The following is an 8,865-nucleotide window of genomic DNA, read 5'->3' as shown; positions in this document are numbered from 1 at the left end:
ATATTGAAATAAAACAAAAATTATATAACTCTGAACTCTTAAATTTTCGAATAGCAAATATCCTAAAAAGGAATTTGCTATAGTTTTTATAATAGGCGTTACCGATTTCAGATCGTGTGATGTAGATATTGCTTACACGTATTCATAGGCGTTCATATATTGTGCGAAATATATTACAATGCAAATAATCACAAAACAAGGTAGAAAATGTCATCTAATTAATTTTAGTTGTCAGCTTATAACCAATTTGTAAATAGTAATTGATATACAAACCTTCCTACCCAGTTACCCGTATAAGAGCAGTTTACTCTATGTATTAGTTACGGATTTATCACGTTGTTTCCTTAATGTTTTTAACGAATTGTAGGTAATATTGTACTCTACGTAAACGTCGGATTCGATTGGGCTCAAACTTAATAGAATATTGATCATAATATTACTAGGAATTACTTATGGAATACTTACTCAAGAAATTAATTATGAAGCCATTTTTTACACGTAGATGCCAACATAATAATATAGAATTATTAGTTTAAGTATTCAATATTATTTTGTTATACTAGAGTATAATAAAACTTGTTATAATATACATGGTATTGAAAACACTATAAAAATGAGAATCATATGTAGGCACCCAAAAAACAACTACCTATCCTAAACAGATATTAAATTAAGTTATCCACACCTTTAGACTCCAAATTAAGCTGAAAAATCAATAATTACCGGAAACTACGTGCGGTGGCGCGTCGGTCACAGCGCGTCTGAATAAACGTATTTTGAACTTTCAACTCTAAAAATACTCTAACATCAGTGACCCCGACTCACGCGCAGTCTCGTACTCCTCTGAAAGGTCACGACACGCGCCATTGTCCAAACATCGGTTAATTCGTTAATATCTGACCATCAGAATTTTGCCGCGAAAACGTGAGTGAAGTGAGAGGATTGCAGTGTTGAAAATAGGTATTTGTGTCAAATTATAATAAAAATCGAAATGATAACCCTTTGTAAAACAGAAATCGAGTTATACTTTTTAAGCGTAGATAACAAATATAGCGGAATTTTCGAAAGTATTTGAAAACTGTACAGCATTAGTTTCCCCGGGTAAATAAGCTTATATTCTATTTTTATTACAAAATTTGTCATTATGATATGTACAATGAACTTTCGGTAATCATAGTTTTTCAATAAGCAATACGCATAGGGCTTGACAAAATATAAATTGGAAAGCCACGAATAAAATGAATAATATATTTTACAAATTATTTCCTGTACATTTACCAACATTGCTTTAAGTGGCTGAGAAAACTATGCGAAAAAAATTCACCGGCTTGCGACAGATTACATGAAAAATGCGAAATACACCTTATTATTTCAGTTTAAGATCGTCATATTTTTGCAGCCCCTTTAGTACTTCAATAGCTAACTTATTAGGCAAAGGTATCACTTCGTATTTCTTCCTGTCATCTAATTTCTTAAACCTAATAACAGTATTCTTATTTGGTCTGTAGTCTTCATTAATCCGCGCCACCATATATTTATTTTTATTTTTCAAGTTTGAGTACTTATGATTAGATGCTCCTAAATGTACCTTATTTGTATTAACACTTTTTATATCATCACCATCTTCAACATAAACTGGAGCTGTAGAGAACGTACTTATATTCTCACTTTCAAGGGAAAGTAATTTTGTTTTATTTTCTTTTGATTTAGTTGAACTTTCAACTGTTTTTTCTGTAGAATACATTAGCAGGGGAACAGGATAGGGTACCACGACAAGTCCTTGGACCTCTTTTGTCTTGCAATTTCTACACACTCTTCTACAACATCGCTTAGGTCGTGAACAGTCAAAACATGAGCATTTACATCGTCTCCCATCGGAGTCTTCACTGGAATCCGTTTCTTGATGGAAGTAATTATTTGGCAGATAGTTTGGTTGGTAATATGGTACTGCTTGTAAAGGTGGTTGGTGAAGTTTAAAGTATTGCGTCGATATTGTTGAGATGAGGTTATAAACTATTTGTATTTGTAACTGTAACGAAGATATGTTGATTTTAAGAAAGTTTGAAACGGGATGTGTTAATTTTTACAAATTATTATTCTACATCAACGATTGTATATTAGTTTCAATGAGTAAATTACAGCTTCAATGCGTTATAAAGATATTTTTCTAGCTAGTTTGTGTAATTATTTATATCTCATACTTATATTATTATTATCAAGATTCTTAGATATAGCGGATACTAACCATGAACATAATCCTTTTGTGTAAATCAATAAAATTTTGCTTGTTATTTCAATTTTATTCTTTTTGAAGAAATATAACGCACTGCAAATGCTTAGTAATCGTAGGATACATAAATATTGCACAGCAATATGAAGTGAAAAGTAATGCGAACACTTGAAATATAACCAATAAAATAAATCAACGCAATTTTATTACTTACACAAACGCCAAACTCTACAAAATTTATATAAACTTTAACGTTTTCATATAAAAATAAAAATGAACTAAAGTAACTATGGTAAACGGCAATAATTCCGATGAGCACTACGATCAGACCTGGATTATCAGTAAATGGGTTAAAAGATGAATCACATCTCAGAATAACCTCAGCATTTCAGAAGAAATTGTATTCATGCCGTATTATTATTTTGAATAGTTCTCGTTCAAAAGAGCAGGTGCTTTAAATGTAACAAACACGTATTTAAGAACTACGTCAAAGGCGATGAAGAAGACATGTTTACGAAGATAGTCCATTGCTCTCTACATTAAGAATATAGCACTATTGTACTTATCACCACAATAATAATATTAGAAGTACGCCTATGCTATTTTTAAATTAATTAGAAGAGCTCGAATCCAAACTCTTTTTGGTAACATCGAGTATTGTGGAAAGCTGAATACAATATGCAGAATTACACGATATATGGTATTTTTTAACTGTTATAAAAACATAACTTTCTAGGTCTTGCTCGTGGCTTCGACGGCGTAAAAAGCCTTTTCTGCTTTAAAAGTCCCTAAAACACAACTATCCATGGAGCGATCTGCTCGACGTTAGCGCCTTCTATTCAAGAAATCAGATTATAAAATTCAATTTCCGTGGAAGTAAATTATTGAGAGAAAAAGTAGTCTATATGGTAATCCAGGAGATCCATTCATGTGCCAAATTCCACTGAAATGTATTTAGTTACTTCTCTGTTTACTTTTAACAAACATCCAAACACTTTCACAAACCTTCGCATTTGTAATATTAGTAAGAATAAGAAGTGAGATACGTATAGAAAAGCATTTATCTCTTTCTTCGCTCCGCTTTTAGCCCTTTTACTTCGCGCAGCTTTGACATCAATCTCTCAGCCAGATGATCTGGTAGCGGGACTATGCCATATTTTGGCAACCAGACGGGCTTGGTCCGTCTACGGCTTATCGGTCTATTGTCTAAGTGAATATTCGTGTCTTGTATTCGAATTGGCTTCGGGGTGGTCGTAGTCGTCGTAGTTGTGCTTGTAGTTTGAGTTACAACCAGCGGGTAAAGATACGGCATGATGACAACGTTTGGTTGGCTCTGAGTGTTGCAGTTGCAAGCGTCTTTGCAACAAGGCTTGATGTTCGCGCAACTGTTGCAGGAGCACGTGCACTCCTCAGATTCTTCGTTACTGTCTTCTAGTAAAGGTAATCTGCCGCCGCTGCTGCCGTAACGTTTGCGCTTGTGTTTTCTAGAGCGTCTGTAATTCTCTGGTTCTTCGTAATCATTGTTTGTTTCAAATCCGTCCATCGGGTAATTGTTTTGATAAATGTTTTGATACGGGTTTTGGTAGTATGCGGTTTGTACGCTCTGGTACTCGTATTGCGATGACGTTGTTTCTAAAAGAAGTAAGATGATTTGTGCGTAGAATATCTGAAAAATAGAATTTTGTGTAAATATTTGTGCAAGAAAATTCAGAAAATTGATGGTAAAGCTTGGTTATGTAACGTTTTTATAATATGGCCACAAATTAAGCGTAAAATAATAAGCTAACTAAAAAATCTGTATCATGACAGTCAAGAGATATAACTTTTGACGTGATTATATATGATCCGCCTGTATATGGTGTCAAATCATATATTTCAATCAAAAACGATCAAAGAAAATTAAAATGCACGTAATATTATAACGATGATATTCACTGATAAACTGTGGATTCAAGCTATAAATACACAATTATTATAATGAAGATCTTTATTTTTCATTAAGAATTGCATATATAATTCAGTTAATGAAAAACAATGTTTAAAAACTAAAATTACTATTTAGAGCGGCCAAAGGTTAGTAAAATAAAAATTACTTAAATAAAATAAATCAGAGATAATAACAAAAATGTGAGTAAACAAACAATAATTACACAATAAGAAACTCGATCGTAGCATTAATAGCATTGTCTCTTGTCCCAGATTTTTCTTTTGATTTTATTCTTAGAAGACTATTTTATTAAAGGCAACAATTAATAAAATGTCTACATACCAACACAAAATCCATTGCTATTTAATTTTTTCCATGAAGCTGATTACAGTCGTACACTTTTTATGAAACTAGTGCTTTGTACTACAGGTGTGGTTCAATCTTTTTCTTGTTGCAGTTATCGTTTCATTGTTCTTGGATTACATTATTTCGACTCGCCTAGAGTAGGAGCACATTAAGATATGGGAAAAGCACATTTTAGGTTATAAATGACACATACACATGCCTTTTATTCCCGATGGGGAAAAAAACAATTCTACTTTTCTTGACCCACGAATTCAACCCGAGACCTTAAAAGACAGTCGTACCGCGTGTGCAATACAATTACGCTATCAAGGCAATGGTATATTGCTTGTAAATAATATCGACTGCTTGGGTGGCGTAGTTGTGTTAGGGTGCGATTGCTCTGCTGAGGCCTTAAGTTCGATGCCTGGGTCGGGCAAAGTTATATTGGGTATTTCTGTCCTACCGGGAGTCTGGAATTTGCGTCGGGTATGCCGATAGGCTTGCCTATTAACATTTCATGGGAGGGAATATGTACGGCGAAAAGTGGGTGTACCAGTAGCGCCCTGCCTACCCCTTCGGATATAAGTGGCGTGAGAGTGTTTCTGTATGTAAAATGTCTGTTTGGGGAGCAACATTGGTATTTCTTCATTTCCAGGCAGTGAGCAGCACCTTATATGCGGTTATGTTTGATTATTGTTAACCGACTTTAAAAAAGAGAAGGAAGCTTGTGTCGACGTGTTTTTATTGCTATTTAACATCACTAGGGTTTTAAGACAATTTTCTAGGATGCAGTATAATGTTGTAAATTAAGATCTGCGTGGTCCTGCTATCCTTAATGGCAATAGCATAACATCAGGAGCGAATATTTTCTTGATTCAGCTTAAAGGTTTAAAAACAGGAGATGCGCGTTTGTAGTACAAAAGGTAAGTATTGGTAAACGTCTATAGAGTGGTCCAATAGAAAACGACTTCATTCAAAGTACGCCATACCTTTAAGGCTTATAAAGTGCTACGAGGAGAACATACAGTAATATATTCTTAACTGGAATAATATCTAATCAGGGTATTCCGTCGATAACAATAATGTCGATATTCAAGCGTCGCGTAGACATTGTCTGTGGTAAAGGTTGTATACATCTATTAGTAGCACACATATCGGACGCTCTACCTTATTGTATTGTAATAATAATCCATTTATTTCAGAACATAATAGTGTAATATATACATTTCAGTATGGTTTTTAACAAGGCTCTTATGATTTATGTTAGTACTAGTTGTGCTCGCGGCTTCGCCCGCGTGGACGTCAGTGCGTCAAAGTTTTCCCCGCGTGAATCCAAACCCATGAGATTTATTATAACCACGCGACCTCTTCAACAGTAATCGTTATATTTCAATCAATTTACATAAAACCGTTATATTAGTAACCTAAACCTTCCTCAAGAATTGCACTATGTTTTAATAAAAACCGAACAAAAATTCGTACATTTTGAGAAATCGATCACAAATAGACAGCTTTTGGGGACTTTGTCTTATAATAGGTATATATGTATAACGTAATCTGCTTAAGGAATCATTTAGAGTACAATTATTCAATGTTATAATATGTAGTGCCGTTTTGCCGTAATCGAAAGGGCAGTAAGTCAGAAAAGGCGATTCTGATCTGATCACGTGGTTAACTAGATTATCTTATCGTTCTTACTGCTTTTTACCAAACAATAAAATGCATTTCTAATTGTAGATGTATGAAACTTAGATAGGAAGAAAGTTCGTTTAACGCACATTCAAATAGTAATAAAAAAATTGGCCGACTTTGACTTTCTGCCTTTTTAATTACGGCAGTAGTAAGGGATTCACCGATACCCGAGCACCTGCGAAGCCACCCCGCGCCCCCGGCCACGGGGGGTCCGCGGCCTGCTCCAGGGTCGGGCCACCATACTATCCGCGAATTAAATTGATATCAACCGCGAATTAAATTGATATCAACCGCGAATTAAAATAATACCGACCGCGAAATAATACCGACCGCGAATTAAAATGATATCAACCGCGAATTAAAATAATACCGACCGCGAATTAAAATGATAGCGCCCGCGAATTAAAATTATACCGCCCGCGAATTATAATTGTTATCGGCCGCGACTTTCAATGATACCGTCCGCGGATTACTCTTGTACCGCCCGCATGTTACGTCGAAGTTTACCGTGGATTTCATTACCAACGTACGCGGATTGCATTTATATCACCCGCGAATGGGTGATGCATTAACTTTACTCATGCTCTACGGCTCATTTTCAAGCTTGGACCTGTTCCCTTTGTTTCCTTATGCTTTTGTCTTTCTACTTTCTATCAGCGATCCTTTTTTATTGAAAAACGCTAAGGTCTTTGTATCGTATTTCTACTTAATAACCGTTTACAATGACTCAATACTGACCCTTTACACATTATGGCCATTGTTTGTGAAAGATAAATCAATCAATTGTTTGTCATACATAATACATTACCCAAATTCTAGGTACAAAACCTTTGCATCCTCTCATTGTTGCCACGGGTGGTAACTATATTTTATCAATGATTTACTACTTCTCTATTATTTTTAACAATAGGTCTCGTCTCTATTATTCCCATTTCGAATAATACGTATTCAATATAAAATTTATGGTGAAAGTTGGAAACATGTTTAGTCTTGTCTGTAAGGAAACAATACTCGCTCTCCATATAAAAGACCGACTCAAAATCACATGGTATCGTATTCCACTCTGTGCTCTGTTCCAAGCGAGATCTCCAGTTAAGTGTAATAGTGAAGTGTTAAAATAGTGAAACTGTTACAAAATGAATGTAAGTACCTTTTTATACTTTGACCTAACGTTGTTATAACCAACTAGATGTTTAATTAATTGTTTATTATATGTGTTGTCCACGAGGTTAATACATTTTAGCTGTCTTCGATCTCTTATTAATTTATCATTGTTATTAACTTGTACATTTATACTTAGCATACCTATACGTATTTATCACATACTACTTACTTAACTGATAACTAAAACATTTTTATTAATTTTTATTACAGTTTTCTGAAAATACTTTCAAGAGTTATTATTACGCTGATGAAAACGACGAACCTAGTGACGAAGAAGGGACCCTCGCAGCCAAAGTCAAAAGGCGATCATAGCCAATAAAAGATCGAACGAATTTAACAACATCGATGACTTTTTCGAAAACCAAAGAAGAAAAAGACGAATACGAAAAAAGTCATCCAGTGTTGGTCGATCGACGAGTGGTGGTGGCATTTCGTACATCAAATCTAACAGCGACGACGGCACACATGCATCACACCTGATTAAAATTGAAATTTACGACGTTAATAAAATAAAAATATTGCAACGATGGAACAGTGGAAACACGCTGAAGTGCGACTTAAATATTACGCAGAAAGTGACTGTGATAAGAACCTGCAAACCGTAAAGGACACCATATACAATATTACTAAACAGTTGGCTAGTAAGGACGATTGTGTTAAATATACAATAGATACAGACAAATGAAAAAAGTGTCAGTGTGTAGTGCCAGTGCATAAACTTTTTTATAACTTAATAACTTTGAAATGTTCTTCGTGTGAAAAAAAAAAATTGATTTCATTTAGATATTATACTTTGTTCTAAGAAACCTATCATTGTATTTTTTGCGATTGCTAGACTTAAATATTTTAATAATTTATATTGAATTGTAAAAACTTTGTTTTAAGTTACTCATCTATTTGCATTTTGAACTCTTTGTGCTAGTGCTAAGTATAATTATTGTAAATACTTATGATTCTTTTTAATATTTGTCAGGGTCAAGTCAAACACGATTGTAAAGTAATTGGGAACCGTTAAAACATGTTTGGAACTAATTGAATACTTTTTCATAAACATTTAGAGAGTTGTAAAGTAAATTGTTTAGGTAGTATATAAGGTCTGAACTAATTTTTTAAACTACATCGCTAAGTCATTTCCATCATGGATGCATTGAGCTGTGATTTATACAACATGGAACTCGTCGAACTTGTCGAAAACATCGAATCAATGGAATTGATGTCATCGCAATATGACGAAGAACTTTACGAGCTCTGTGATAAAATGGAACAAACACAAGTCGAAACGTGAGTACAATATTTTTTAAATATGTTAAGACTAGTTTTAACATGTTTTGAAAATCCATGAAGAGGGGATACATTCAAGTATTTATAACGGTTGGGACGTCTTTCACAATCATTTCACGTGTTTCTTCCGTTTATATTTTTAACATTGGATTACAACGAAAATGTACCGCTCGCTTGATATTTGTAGTTTATCAGAGTGAGATTGCGGGTTTTAGCAAAAATATTA

General features: G+C 34.2%; 1 long non-coding RNA gene across 1 annotated transcript; it reads right to left on the bottom strand.

Moving 5' to 3' along the window:
- Positions 1-770: 770 nt before the first annotated feature.
- LOC119189329 lies at positions 771-4,765 on the bottom strand. The gene is made up of 3 exons (XR_005112341.1): positions 4,500-4,765; positions 2,246-3,896; positions 771-2,029 (listed from the first exon to the last, which is right to left on the bottom strand). It is a non-coding gene; the product is annotated as an uncharacterized LOC119189329 (long non-coding RNA).
- Positions 4,766-8,865: the final 4,100 nt, after the last annotated feature.

This window comes from Manduca sexta, chromosome 14, assembly GCF_014839805.1.
Source record: "Manduca sexta isolate Smith_Timp_Sample1 chromosome 14, JHU_Msex_v1.0, whole genome shotgun sequence".
NCBI classification, from domain to species: Eukaryota; Metazoa; Arthropoda; class Insecta; order Lepidoptera; family Sphingidae; genus Manduca; species Manduca sexta.
This window is presented reverse-complemented; position numbering and strand designations above follow the sequence as displayed.